Source organism: Mustela erminea, chromosome 15 (assembly GCF_009829155.1).
Source record: "Mustela erminea isolate mMusErm1 chromosome 15, mMusErm1.Pri, whole genome shotgun sequence".
Taxonomy (NCBI): domain Eukaryota; kingdom Metazoa; phylum Chordata; class Mammalia; order Carnivora; family Mustelidae; genus Mustela; species Mustela erminea.
In genome coordinates this window covers 14,809,754-14,825,115 of record NC_045628.1, presented here as the reverse complement: position 1 = coordinate 14,825,115, position 15,362 = coordinate 14,809,754, and the positions used below count along the sequence as shown (strand labels likewise).

General features: G+C 49.6%; 1 protein-coding gene across 2 annotated transcripts in view; it reads left to right on the top strand.

Annotated features, from left to right (window-relative positions):
• Positions 1–15,362, top strand: part of CLDN10 (claudin 10) — a 129,925-nt gene that overhangs the window by 30,608 nt on the left and 83,955 nt on the right. The window lies entirely within an intron of this gene.

Here is a 15,362-nt window from a genome sequence, read left to right as displayed (position 1 = left end):
TTAACTCAAGTTTCTATTTATCCGGGGAAGGATAGGTACATAATTATATTTACAATAATTCCTTTAACTTAACCATCGGTATTTAAGAGGAGTTTGACCTTTGCTAATGATCAATTACCCAGCTGACTGAGAGTTAATTTCACTCATAAGGCTGGTCTACTGAACCTTACAGGTCACCTGATTCAGTCACCTCTGTTTGCAGAGGAGGAAACCAAGATCCACAGAGTCTGGTAATCTGGCTAAGGTGGCACAGCTGGTTAGTAGCAGGGCGGGACTGGAAACCATCTGCCATCCCAAATCCGTGACGCTGCACCCCGCTCCCTTGCTCTCCTGTGTGAATGCCGAAGGTTATGGTCATTGCTGCAATAAGCAAGGGAGATCTAGTCTGAACGTTTAGCCTCAAGACTCAAGATACTCAATGAATGTTTGAGAATTTGCTCAGTCATTTGGTAAATAAATATTCAGTAATTGGGTCGGAGTACATAGTGAGACAGAATTTATGGTCCCCTTTTTGTTTTGCTTTTTACTTGCCCAGTAATAAACTGATGAGAACATGTATCTGCATGTATCTGGTACAACGTGAAGACTGAAGACGATGTCAAACATTTAAAATGATTTTCCCACAATGTTTTATCAAAAAACAACCTTAACATAATTTCTACTGTCCTGATTATTAATGTTCCTTTGGATTTATTTATCTAATTCCATAAACCACGACCACATACAGAGCTCTGGGCTTAAGAGGATTTTCCAAAAATTGGAATCCAATGTTGTTACTGTGTTGTGAATTGTTATCAGAGATCTACAGAGGGATTTCCTGCAGAGGTCAGAGGAGGGGATGCACTGCTATCCAGGTCCTTTCTAACCCTGAGATTGGATGAGAAATTTTCTTCTGTAATTTGTGTGATGTCCCAATGACCACGGCTTGTCTGGGGGTAGAGAGTAGTAACCATTTATACAAAGACACACAACCTGTGTTTCCCTCCAAGCTCAGTTCTGTTTACAACATCGCCCACAGAGACCACATATCAGAGAATAAGAGGAAGTGGGCCCTTTGGGGGAGAGTCTCCATGCCATTCTCATCTTGGGGGCCCTCCTCACAAATGAAAGGAGAGGCTCTGTGGGAGTCACAGCAACTTGCCGTTAGCCATGCACTTCCTGAGCTGCCAAGTTCTCCTTCTCTCCCCAGCTGTCTTCTGTTGAAATCATACACGGCTCTTCCATACCCTCCTTCCCCCTGAGTTTTATTAGCCCAAGGATAGTTCCTAGCCCAAGGATAAAAGAAGCAAGTGGACTCACTTGGAACTTGGAAAGTTATTTGCCTAAAGCTGGCGAGTGTTCAAATTTCTCCAACAAATACTTGAGTCCCTACTGTGCGCCTCGCTCCGAGATAGTGCTGGGGGTCCAAGAAGGAGACTCTGGGTGTTCTTCCAGGCTAGCAGGGGAAGGAAGAGGAAAAAGGAGCAGATGAAGGAAAACTGGTGAGGGGGGAGGTCAGGGAAAGGGAGGATCCTCACCTCATGGACGAGGAGGAGGAGTCTTGCTGGGCAAAGGGGTATTTCCCTTTCCTCCCAAAAGGCGAAGAAGGAATTAGTCAAAAAAAAAGCAGAAAGAAGGCTGCATGGGTGGCTCTGTCCATTAAGTGACTGACTCTCAGGGTCCTGGGATCAGGTCCCAGGACAAGCCCCATAATGGGCCCCACACGCATCTTGGAATCTGTTTCTTTCTCTGCTTCTTCTTCCCCCGATAATGCGCTCTCGCTCGCTCGCTCTCTCTCGCTCTTCCTCTCTCTCTCTCTCTCTTGCTCTCACTCTCAAATAAATAAAGTCTTTGGGGAGAAAAAAAGCTGAGGGGAACTTCCCAAGCAGGGCAAAGTCTAGTCCAAAGGCCCAGAACAAAAGAAAGCTTGGTAAATTCAAGGACCTGAAAGAGGCTGAGACGTGTTGAGCGTAGGCTGGAGAGGGAGAGTGTCTTGAGGAGAGGGAAGCAGGCACCAGGTGGTGGAGGGGCTTCTCCCAGCACCTCTCAGCGTGTCACAGCATTTCCAACCTGACCTGTGATATATTCTTCAGTCCTAAAGGGAATTCTTTTCCAGCTTCTTAAATGGCATATCAAGGTTTCTTATTGAGAAGTTAAAAACCAACATTTGAGGGGGTTACTGGGTGGTTCAGTTGGGTAAGCGTCCGACTCTTGATTTGGGCTCGGGTCATGATCTCAGGATCTTGAGGTCAAGCCCCACGTGGGGTTCTGTGCTGAGCTTGGAGCCTGCTTGGAGTTCTCTCTCTCCCTCTGCCCCTCCCCCACTCGCGCTCTTTCTCTTTAAAAATACACACACACACACACAACCCAAGAATCCAAGAGACAAAAGATTAAAGGCTAAAACCCCTCACATCTTTAACTTCTTCAGACTAAATTTTAAAAAGATAGGATACTCATTACTACAGGTAATATCGTAAATCTGAAGCAATAGGGTTCTAATTCCCTTGACAGAGTGCTTATTTTTAAATATTGAGATGTAACTGACATGTAATAATGTTTCGGTATAAACGTAACAATTCAGTATTGGTATATATGTGAAATGAACATCACCATGAGTCTTATTAACATGTACCATCACACAGGTACACAATTTTTTATGGTAAGATTTTTAAGATCTTAGCAACGTTCAAATACACCCCATTTGCCCAACCCCACCTTTGGCAACCACCAAACCTCTCTGTATCCACAAGTTTTGTTTTGATCTTTGGCTTTTTTTTTTCCCCCTGGGTGGGAAGTTAACAAAATGTTTTTAAGTTAAGAATGCTAGGAGAGGGGCGCCTGGGTGGCTCAGTGGGTTAAGCCGCTGCCTTCGGCTCAGGTCATGATCTCAGGGTCCTGGGATCAAGCCCCACATCGGGCTTTCTGCTCAGCAGGGAGCCTGCTTCTTCCTCTCTCTCTGCCTGCCTCTCTGCCTACTTGTGATCTCTGCGAGGAGAGAAAACCCGGCACCATGACCACTCAAGAATTGAGCCTGACAATGGTAATCATGGCGCTTGGAAGCCCAGGCTTCCTGTGTGCCTTGGGCTTCTGCTTGGGACACTCCTGAGACATTAGTGTATATTCCCACGGCCCCCTCCCCCCAGAAGGGGATCTAACAGAACACATTAGAACAAGGGCTGAGGGAGAGGTGGACAACGGGCACCCCAGGCTGCCATAACGCCCAGGGATTCCCAGTGATGAGGAACCATCAGCCCTCCTGTCGCAATTCAGTCTAGGTTGAATAATAATACCAAATTCCATACATATCCTGTTTCACTACGTTCTCATTTTTAAATTCCGTTGATCGCAAACTTGAGTGTCTATCAGAATCCTCTGGAAGGTGTGTGAAACCTGGACCCCACCCCCCTGAGTTTCTGACTCAGCAGGCCCCGGGCGGAGGCCAACGTCTGCATTCGTGATGAGCCCCCAGGTGACGCTGCTGCTGCCGGTCCAGGGACCGCACTTTGAGAACTCCTGATGAATTCATCCCACAAATACTGTTGAAGGGTCTGCTCTGTGCTGTTCAGCTGTGGAGGACACAAGTCCCTGCCCTCAACGAGCTCACCCATTCATGGAGAAAACAAAGGAAAAGAAAGAATGATGACATAATGTGACAGAAACTGTCTCCAGTGGAAGGTAGCAGGGTTTCCGATGGACACTCGGAAGACGAAGGGGTAGGTGAGAGCAGGTTAGCTGGCACAGAGGGGCATGGACGAGAACCAGGGAGAAGGAGCCACTTGTTCACAAAAGGAAGCAGCCCCCCCGGCTGTGTCTCGGTGGAACTGGAGCAGGAGGTGCGAGTAGACAGCAGCAGAGATGAGAAGGCAAGAGATCAGAGACCCGTGCAGGGCTCTGGGCTGGGGTGAGACCCTATCGGATTGCCTTTGGGAAGAGCATTCTGGTGGTGGAGGGGATAAGGAGTGGGGGGGACAGGGTGGTGTGGAGACCATTTGGTGGCGCAGATGAGAGAGAGGTCCTGGCGGGGCAGGAGCAGGCAGGTGGAGACGCTAAGGCTGCTGGTCTCCTGGGGATGTATTATGGGGGTAAATCCCAAGGCCTGGTAGAGAAGAACATTGGCTTGTAGGACACCTGAGTTTTGGGCTGAGGGTGAATTGCTGTCCGCTGAGCGGTCCCGGACACACACCCCGCAGCCCATTCCCTGCTCCTTCACATTCTCCAGCTTCGTAGGGACAGGCTACAGGGACTATCCAAGTGATTATGGAAACTCCTAGTGGGGAAGTAACCCGGTTAGAAAGACGGAGTGTCTGTAGCTTGGCGGGCGCTCCAGCCTGGGCTTCTGGGGAGCTGAATGTATTAGTTTCCTATGGCTGCCATAACAAACGCCACAGATGGGGTGGCATCAGCGACAGGAATGTGTTTTCTCCATCCTGGAGACCCGGAGTCTGAAGCTCCGGAGACCAGTTCCCCGGGAGGGCTATGAAGATGCTCTGCTCTGTGCCTTCCTCCCAGCGTCCGCTGGTCTGTCGCCGCCCTGGTGTTCCCTGGCTTGTAGACCCAGCACCCCGTCTCTGCCATCCTCCTCACATGGGGGTCACCCCATGTTCAATTTCCCCCCACTTTTTTGAATTTGTTTATTAGAGAAAGAGAGAGATCATGAGCAGTCAGTGGTAGAGGGAGAAGCAGGCTCCCCGCTAAGCAGGGACCCCGATGCCAGGACTCGATCCCAGGACCCTGAGATCATGACCGGAACTGAAGGCAGATGCTTAACAGACTGAGCCCCCCGGGTGCCCCAAATTTCCCTGTTTTATAAGGATACCAGCCATACTGGGTTAGGGTCTGGCTAATGACCTGATCTTAACTTATTACATCTGCATCACTCAAGGTCACGTTCTGAGGCAACAATGATTGGCAATTCAACGTTTGAATCTGGGGGCAGGGAACACAAGGCATCCTATAAAGGGAGCTGACACCTGGGCTGATCTGGCCCTCTGCTGAGCGGCTAACAGTTGGGAGGGCCTGAGCCTCTGCGATCGCCATCAGACCCCCCAGCCATTCACAGGGACGGGGCCAGAACCCGGGCCAGCCCCATCTCAGCTGTCCCTCTGCACAAGTGTCCTCCTTGGGCTTCCCTGCTCCTCCGGGAGCCCAGGGAAGGGGCCGGCAGGGTTTGAAAGGGTTTGGATGCCCTTTGCCCCCAAAGGTCTCGTGGACTCTGTGAGGCTGTGCTGCTTGCTGCCCTGTAGGGCAGGGGCACCCCGACGGGAGCTCCAGAAGGTGGCCCCTTGTCCATCTCACGTCTTCCAGTGCCATTTCTGTAGGTGGGGTCTCGGCTCACTGTCCTCGCGCGCTCCCGCCCGCCCAAACCCACTCCTCCAGATCAGGGGAGGCTGATTTTTTGTTTGTTTGTTTTGCCTGCCAGGGAGTGGGGGGAAGAAATGCCATACCTCACTGTAGCTTGACTAATGTTTGATGCCTGACGTTCTGAGGGGGGTGATTGGTCTTCTCTGCTCACTGCAAATGTCTGCCAGCTTATCCCGGGTCCCCGCCACCCACCTTCGGTCACCTCTCCCCTCTCTGCGTGTCCCTCCCCTTCTGGGAGTTGATGGCAGGAAGATAGAGGAGAGAAGGCCGTGTCTTGGGAGATGCAAAGGAATGATAAAGTGACTTGTCCCAGGTAAATATGGCATGTGGATGGGTCCACACGCTGGACACACAGGAATCCTGCAGGATTCCTGCAGGAAATGCAGGCATTTGGTGGGACTTTCGGAGTGCAAGAGGGAAGTCTGAGTTGGGGGTCAGGATAGGGAGGTTCGGAAAGCTAGGCTTTTCCAGGGAGTGTGTGAGGGGCAGGGCTGTCCCCCCCCCCCAGCAATGGTGACAATGTGAGACCGAGAATGGAGGATGCCGGCCACCGTGTTGGTGAAAAGGAGCTTTAACGCCGGGTCTCTCCTTGGTCCTCACGGTGACACGACAAGGTCAGTGAAGCAGGTCAAGTGACGGAGTCTCGAGGAGGCCGAACCTTGGGCAAGCGCTCCTAGCTTCTGGGTGGCAGAGCCTAGTCTTCAACACCAAGTTCCGAGCATTTCTCACTCCACTGGTTCATTGATCCCTCCTGGAGTCACACACGGGGTTTTTTGCGTGTGTGCAGGGTCTTGGTCCACACCGCGGGCAGCGTGGTGGGGACCCGAGTGGAGGAAGGACAGGATGGGAGACGAAGCCAGCCCCTCTTCCTGCTGCAGCACGAAAGGCGGAGAAGGGACACAGGGAACAGTGGCCAAGGCCCATGAGCAGAAAGAGGCCGCGGTCCCACCGACCCTGCGGCAGGTCGTCCGTGCACCAGCAGGGCCAGCACCTGGGAGCGCACTTAGACGCGCAGAATCTCAGCGAATGTGAATCTGCTGGGGACCAGTACCCCCAGGGGACCCGTATTCTGTGCAGATATGAGCAGCGCCGGCACCACCTGCAGACAGATGGAGGAGAACGTGTGGCTCCTTAGGCACAAGGCTTCTTGGAGACAGCCTCTGGCAAGGAAAGCCAGCGGCCACTTGGGAAGCAATGAGATCTTTAGTCCACAATAGCGGTTCTCAGAGTGGGCTGCGGGGGGGGGGGGAAGGGGGGATGGATCACCTGTGGTGCTTAAAAAAAAAAAGTATTGATCCCTGGGGGCGCCTGGCTGGCTCAGCTGCGATTCTGGATCTCAGAGCCCTGAGTTCAAGCCCCATGTGGGGCGTGGACCCTACTTAAAGAACAAATAAAGATGAAGGCACTAAGATTAAAAAAAGAAAAATTTTTTTTTCGGAAAGTGCTGCTTTCTGCCTCCCCGCGCCCGAGACTCTGACTTGGTGGAGAGAACAGGGCGCTGGGATTTTACAGAGCTCCCGGGGGACTCACGTGCGCAGCCAGGGGCGACCCCGGCCTTCCGCCGTGTTTAAGAAGTAACGGACCACACCTGGGCGAGGAAACTAAACAAAGATCATCGGCGGCTCCAGTGCAGAACCAGGAGCGTGTGTTTGGGTGTTAGAGGGTGGGGCTGGGGGGAAGGGGGCGCTCGCTCCCGCCGCCGTTCCTGCCCTTCGGCTCTCCTGGCGCCCGCACCCCCCCACCCCATCCGTCCGCGCTCCTCACGCCTGGTTTCTGCTTCCCCCTAGTGGTGGTTTTCGGCATGGCACCGCCGGCTCGGGTTTTGTACAAATCGAGGCCGTACAGCTTGCGCGCGTTCGCAGCAGGACCTGAGCCCGCGGGCGGGACTGCGTGGTCTGCCCCAGCTGCTCCTAGGTCCCCTGCAGGACCCGAGCGGTCTCACCTGCCCAAACCTTTGCACCGTGGCTTCAGCACGAACTCCGTTTGGGTCCAGAGGGCCCCTCCAGGCGCCCCTAGCTCCTTTTGCTCTGCGCTGTGCGTTGACTCCTATACTTTCCTTTGCAGGGCAGCCCCCGCGTGGGGCAGGAGGACACCCTTGCCCTATTCTAGCGGAATGCTGCTCCCTACAGCCAGTTCCTGGCGGGATGGGGGCTGGGAGCGGTCTCCTGTCGTATTTTGAGGAGCATTTTCCCTCCTTCCTCTTGTCTCCCCTGAAGCTTCTGGCTCACTCGGGCCAGCTCCTCTCTGCTCTGTCTTCACTACGAGCGAGCGCTTCTGAGTTCAGGTGTGGATCAGAATCAGCAGGAGGAGCTGGCTGGAATGCAGCATCCCAGACACCAGCCCCAAGATTCTGATTTTGGGGGGCCAGGGGAGGGTTACAAGTGGGGCCTGGGAATCTGAATTTTTTAAACAACCCTGTTGTGGTCCTCAGAGCACACTTGGAGAAGCATTCAGCACAGCTGGCACTGAGATTTGTGGGGCCCAGATCAGGAGCATAAAGGAAGGCCCGTACTATATGTTTAAATATTTAGAAGTTATACATCAAGCTAACAAAGAGTCAGATGTACCTTCACAATCCTGGCAGGCTAGGATTCCTGGAGTCTGGAGCTCTAAGCCAGAAGGTGGACAACAGAGAGCCTACCCCAGTGCCTGTTACTCCCCCATCTCTTCCCCCTCTAGCTCTGACTCTCTTAGTGCTCTGATGAATCTACTGCTTAAGCAAGAGGATGACCAGGTGACCTACCTTCTTCCCACCCATAAACAGCTGTATTTCAACCACCTATCTGGCAAGAGATGGACCAGGGAGAAGGTCTGCTTTGGCCCTGGAAGCAGGAATTCGAGAGTTCTAGGTACTCAGAGTATGGCCTAGAGTGGGGAGGGGAGCTCCAGGGTAGACACATCTCCTTGTCCTTATTGGCCACCTGCACATCCTTGGGTGTGGCCAGAGGACCACCCAAGCAGACCTCTCTAAAACCAATGCTCCTCAAACCTTAATGGGAGTAGGAATCGCCTGGGGTCTGAAGATCTTGGATCTGTAGGGTCTGGAGCACAGACCAGGACTGTGTGTTCCTAACGCTTCCAGGCAAAGCCAGTGTTGCTGGCTCATAGGCCACACTGAGAAGAAAAAGGTTCTAGGGCAGACTGGGCAAGGTTTTTCTGTAAAGGGCCAGGGAGTAAATCTTTAGGCTTCGTGAGCCCTATGTTCTCTCTGCAGCACAAAGCAGCCATAGTCAAAATGGAAATGAAGAATTATGGACCATGTTCCAATAAAACCTTATTATGGCCACTGTAATTTGAATTTCATGTAATTTTCCTACAGCATAAATCCTTCTTCTTTTGACTCTTTCAACCAAAAATGTAAAAACTCTTCTTAGCTCATAGGCTAAACAGATAGTGGGTCAAACTTGGCCCCAAATCTCTGAACGATCAGGATGTTTTAAGGTAACCCAACGCCAACATCACACCTAACAACAATTAGCAATGATTATTTAATAATTAAATACCCTTTAAGTGTTTGAATTTATAATTGTCTCATAAAAGAGAGATTCACCACCATTCTTAAATACAGAATGCCTGTCTGATCTGTCTTTTCACTTGATTCCTTATCTCCCCTAGTAACTCCATGGCTTTGTACCCAGAAAACGTGGTCATACCAAATCTCACCAATAGATGGCACTAATAATTGCAACATTTGCTAACCTCCCTCGACATTTACAAAAGAGAGAAAACATTTGTATGCAATTTACAATTACAGGTGAATAGAAGAACACACACAAAAAAATCGAAAATAGGCTGTTGCTCTGTGTAACATGTATAAAACCTCAATACATTCCAATTCGAAGGAAAAATCATTGATGTCAAACAAACTCTCAATTTGTTTTAAATGAAGAGCGAACGGCGAGCCCAGGGCTCTATATTGAGGCTTATTGCTACGTGTCAACATTTTCAGTGTTAAATCATTGAGGCCACTCGTGTTTTTATATTCTTCTGCTCACAAAAAAAAGTAAAACAATCTTTTTGCACAGTCGATCGTGCGTGGAATATTCATTGCCAGTGGGCTATTTGGGTTGTATTAAGTGTGCGCACCTCTGAGCAAAAGAGTTTCTTTCCCAAACTTCCTCTAGAATGTTCTGAAGAACCAGGAATCGGGATGTGCTATGTGAATGGAATGTATAGAGCCCCCTCAGCCGTGAGATCTTACGATGCAATCACACAGCAATTTGACGGTGTTCCGTGCACACGTGCCGTCATTCCGTCCGCAATCTCCCCTTCTTCCCTCCACCCCTACCTACCCTGCAGGAAGCATAAACTATTAAAAATATCTAACTACTCAGCTCATTCTAATTAACATTTCACTTTAAGGACACAAAACCCAAATTGTGCGCTTACCCCTCCCCTTTTCTGTCCTTTGGGCGCAGTTACTGCATACCGCAACGGCCAAGCAAGATCTTCTCGCCCAGCTGGGCCTTCTCTTTGAGGTCACATCTTGTAATTCCCTAGAAAGAAATCAAGACAGGGTGCCTGGGTGGCTCGTGGATTAAGGCCTCTGCTGTTGGCCTCGGGTCATGATCCCAGGGTCCTGTGATCGAGCCCCGCATCAGCCCCCCTGCTCAGCGGGGAGCCTGCTTCCTCCTCTCTCTCTCTGCCTGCCTCTCCGCCTACGTGTGATCTCTGTCTGTCAAATAAATAAATAAAATCTTTTAAAAAAAAGAAATCAAGACAATGTTAGGACATCCGTCCATATTAAGTTTCTAATGGGCATCACTGATGGCTCTTTCCTGCAGATGATACAATCATTCTGAGATTTGTTTGTTTTCCTATTCTCCTATATTCAAATTTACACAATTTGGTAATGGCCTTTCTGTTCTAAAGTCAGATCCTCTGTCCAGGGAAGGCCCTAAACTTTTCTCCTGAAAGTTAGTTCTCACCAGATTTACCTGAGAACAACTTCCTTGTAGTACATCTCCCCACTCACCTTCCCGATGTTTCTGGAATAGCTAGGCTCTTCTTCCTCTTCAAGAGACACTCACGGCCCTGCGCTGGATTTCCCATCTTGGTCTGTGCCACTAAACTTTCCCTACACCAGCTGCTTCTTCTTCTTTTAAAGATTTTATTTATTTGACAGAGAGAGAGAGAAAAAGAGAGAGAGACAGCAAGAGAGGGAACACAGCCGGGGGAGTGGGGGAGGGAGAAGCAGGCTCCCCACTAAGCAGAAACCCCGATGCCAGGACTCGATCCCAGGACCCTGAGATCATGACCTTAGACGAAGGCAGACCCTTAACAACTGAGCCCCCAGGAGCCCCCCTACACCAGCTTCCGACTTCACGGGAAGTTACATTCACCTGGAAACAAGCGCACCATCGTTCCTGAGGCGTTTACCTCAGGAGCACCTTCCAGTGTGTTCTGTGAAGTATTCCTAAGTGGGGGATTTCCATAGTCAATAAAGTCTGAGAAGCAACTGGTTAAACAAATTAAATGAGTTTCTTTGCTGCAGGACGTTCCAGAGCTTTTGATTTCCTGATAGTCACTGTGAGTTCTTTCAGACAGGGAGCGAGTAGAGAACATTTCCGAATTGATTTGGTTAAGGACCGCGCTCCCCTGGATTAGTCAGCTCAGGTCGCTCTTACAAAAATCCCGCAGACCCAGTGGTTTAAGCAGCTGACACTGATTTCGCACAGTTCTGGAGGCCGGGAAGTTCAAAGTCAAAGTGCCAGCAGTTTGGGCTCCCGGTGAAGGCCCAGTCTGTCTTCTCGGGGTGTCCTCACAGGACAGCGAGGGGAAGCAAGCCTCCTCAAGGCCTAATTGCTCCCTTCGAACCCCACCTTGAAGGACCTGCACACCAGGCGTTGGGGCTTCAACATAGGAATTTTGAGGGACGTTCAGTCTGTAACACCCGCTTTCCATGTTTCTCGCCGTGTTGTCTACAGTGAGTTGTGTGGAGTAAATCCTGGGACACACACTCCCCAGCAAGCTTTGAATCAGACCCCCAGAGTCCGGGAGCCAGCCACCTGCTTTCCCTCCTGGCTCCACTTCCTAGCTGGGGGCCTTTGGATGAGTTTTCTCCAACTCCTCTTATATTATCTTTTTTTTTTTTAACTTTTTAAAATTTATTTATTTGAGAGAGAAAGAGTATGAGAGAGGAGATGGTCAGAAGGAGAAGCAGACTCCCCACAGAGGCAGGGAGCCCCATGCGGGACTCGATCCTGAGACTCCAGGGTCATGACCCGAACTGAAGGTAGTCACTTAACCAACTGAGCCTCCCAGGCACCCAATATTATCTTTTTTTAAGATTTTTTTTTTTTTTGACAGAGAGACACAGAGAGAAAGGGAACGCAAGCAGGGGGAGAGGGAGAGGGAGCCAGGATGCGGGACTCCATCCCTGGACCCTGGGATCAGGACCCCAGCCCAAGGCAGATGCTTAACGGACTGAGCCACCCCGGTGCCCCCAATTAATAAACATAACTAATAATGAAGAACGGTTTTTATGAGGCAATATTTGATTTCAGCTTAGGCTGCATGCTGGATTTCACAGTCAAGTCTGGGTCAAGCCTCTACTTTAAATCCCGGACTCCCAGAGGGCAGTGCTGTGCTGGAGAAACAAGAGGGGCCACCGCACCGTGCCAGGCATCTCAAGTGGAGGGCAGGGAGACGGGGCCACGGGTCCTGGGGCCAAGGCTCGGTGCCAGCCGCCACAGCCCTGGCAGGAAACGGAACTGTGAGTCTGCAAAGGACAGGCCGGTGGCACCATGGGGGCAGCAGGCCTGCCCATCACCCCCCCCCCCATCACCCTCCTGCCCTGTACAGACTCGTGGGTCTCGGTTGTAAATAACAGGGCCGTTTCACGTGTCTTTGATCGGGGACAGCAGTCACCGGCCGTAGGTACCTGACCCGATCGCCAGAGAACAGGGAAACTCCCATGCAAATGTTCCCTCGGAGTCTCAGGGGTGTAAGGGACCCTTTATGTAACAAGGGACTCGTGCCAGCCAGGAAACCCAGTGCTCCAAACCTGTTCAACATTTTTGCTGCCAAAGAGTAAGCTGCCAAACATTTTTTCTCTCAAAAGAAAACAGGCCACCGAATGAATACGGGATGGAGGAGATTCTGGGAGGAAAATCAAGAGAGGGAAGGGATGTCTCTTTTCTTTTTTTAAAGAGTTTATAAATAATCTGAGAGAGGGAGAGACAGAGTGCACCAGTGGGGGGAGGGGCCGATGGAGAGAGACCAGCAGACGCCCTGCTGAGCAGGGAGCCTGACCCTGGCTCCGGCGCCTGCTGGATCCCAGGACACTGAGATAGTGACATGAGCTGAAGTCAGATGCTTAACCTCGCTGAGCCACCCAGGCACCTCGAGGGAAGGGATATTTTAAGAAAATGTAAACGATGCTTGAATTTAAATTGAGGGGATAGTGAACTTGAATATGTTTTTAAAAATCCACCCCAAGAGAGAAAACAGAAGGCAAGCTGATTTTTAAAAGCCAACCAAGAGAAAATTTTACAATCTAAAAAAGAGATTCTTTGTTGGAGATCCTGGGAGCACTCAAGGAATTGGTGGAGTCAGGCTCTTCCCAGGAAAGAACTTAAAAAGTCAGAGTGATGGTCTGAGGCAGTACTTCTTTGGAGCTCACAATCCAGCTCTCATTGTCTGACATCATCGGTGCCTCCCCCGCCCCCGACCATTAGTATTTTACTGAAATCTCAACCGGTGCACAGAGCCGATCTCCAGATCCTTTTATACTTAAATATTCCTTAAGTAGAATCAGAGTAGAAAATGTTCCAGGGGTACCTGGGTGGCTCAGTGGTTAAAGCCTCTGCCTTTGGCTCGGGTCACGATCCCAGGGTCCTGGGATTGAGCCCGCATTGGGTTCTCTGCTCAGCAGGGCGCCTGCTTCCTCCTCTCTCTCTCTCTGCCTGCCTCTCTGGCCTACTTGTGATCTCTGTCAAATAAATAAAATCTTTAAAAATAAAATAAAATAAAATGTTTCCAAAGAGAATTTAAGCTTCTTTGGTATGTATATGGGTGGTACATTTTTTTCCCTTTATTTTAAAAAAAAAAATCAGTTGGGAGTAAAAAAAGCATGTAAAATTTTAAAATGACCATTTTTAAAAGTCATGTTTAAGTGTACAGATCAGTGGTGCTGAGTATTCATGCCTTTGTGCAACCCAGCTCTACAACTTTTTTTTATCTTGCAAAACTGAAACTCTGTACCCGGTACACCCTCACTCCCCACCCCCCCTTCCCCCAGCTGTGGCAACCACCATTAAACGGTCTGTAGGTCTCTCTGAATTCGACCGCTCTAGGGACCCCATACAAGTAGAATCACACTACATCTGCTCTTTCGTATGTGGCTTCTTTACTGAGCATAATGTCCTCAAGGTTTATCTGTTCATCTATTTCCTTCCTTCTAAAAGCTGAAAAATATTCCATTGTATGGACACACTTCCCTTCATTTTACCCATTCATTGCTCAGTGGACTGGGGCAGAGCATTTTATTTAACAAGTTCATGAAAATGTTGTGGTGTCCTGCTAAAAAGGCTTCACAAATCACCATCAGTAGCAATTACTACAGCAGCAGGAGCTCCACGGTGACTATGCACCCTGGAAGGCCCTGACAAGCACGCCCTGAAACCTGCAGGAAATTTGACATTAGTAAAAAGTTTCCCCGGACCAAATATCTCCTCACCCACCTACCATTCATTCATTCATTGTTACTGACTACCTACTATGTGCCAGGCCACTGTTCTAGGACTTGAGGATACACTGGTGAACAAAACTCATGAGATCCCCATTCTCATGGAGTCTACATTCTAGGGGGATGGGGAGACACAATAAATGAATAAGTGAAAAAGGTTTTTGAGGCAATAAGGAAAAGTGTGGAGGTGACAGCACACTGCATAGTGAGTGAGGAGGTGGGGGTTGCTGCTTAAGAATGGAAGGTTGCGGCAGGACTCTGTGAGGAAACAACCTGAATGGCTCAGAGGGGTTACTGTGCATGAGCAAGGACAGCATGCCTTAAAGAGGGAACAACAAATGCAAAGACCCTAATGTGGTGTATTTGAGGCCAGTGCAGCTGGGGTTCGGTGAGGGAGGGAGGAGGGGGGATAACAGGGGCCAGTTCAGGTACAGTTTGTAGCCAAGTACAAAAGGATGCATAATTGATGTGTGGAGGAAGTGAAAGGAGGGGCTCTTTGACAGGTGGAGGAAGTATGTTCTGAGGGAAAGCATTGTGTGTTCTGGAACAGGAGTAATTGCTGTGAATGGGGTCAAGGTTGAACAATGGTCAGTGAAAGACAAACTGCTGGATAGTTGGGTTGGGACAACTGTAGCAAGCTAAGGAAGGGATTTGAACCTTATCCAGCTCAACACTAGGAATGATTAGAGACTTTTAATTAAAGGAGCCTGGGTGGCTCAGTGGGTTAAAGCCTCTGCCTTTGGCTTGGGTCGTGATCTCGGGGTCCTGGGATCAAGCCCCGCATTGGGCTCTCTGCTCGGCGGGGAGTCGGCTTCCCCTTCTCTCTCTGCCTGCCTCTCTGCCTGCTTGTGATCTCTGTCTGTCAAATAAATAAATTAAAAAAAAAAAAAAAAAGGAGTGATCCTATTTTTGTTTTAAATGTGAACTTGCAACCAGGATGGATTAGAATGGAAGATAAACATCGTCCTGCCAGGGAACCAGAAGAACCAACCTAAGCCAAGAGATAAGATGAAGTGGAGAGGAGGTGGCACGTGAGGCAGATCCTAACAAGGGCAGATTTAGTTTGTCTTCTTGAGGAATTGACGCTTTATCCTTATAAAATGACCCTAATCATCTCTAGTAATTCCCTTTGTCTGGAAACCTTCTTAGTCTGAAATCAATACAGCTACCCTAGCTTTCTTATGATTAGTGTTTGCATGGATTTTTTTCCCCGTATTTACACTTTCAACTTGTCTGTGTATTTATATGTAAAGTGCATCTCTCATAAACAACATATAATTGGGTCTTATTCTTTTTAAAATCTAGTCTAATAACCTCTGCCTTTAATTCAAAT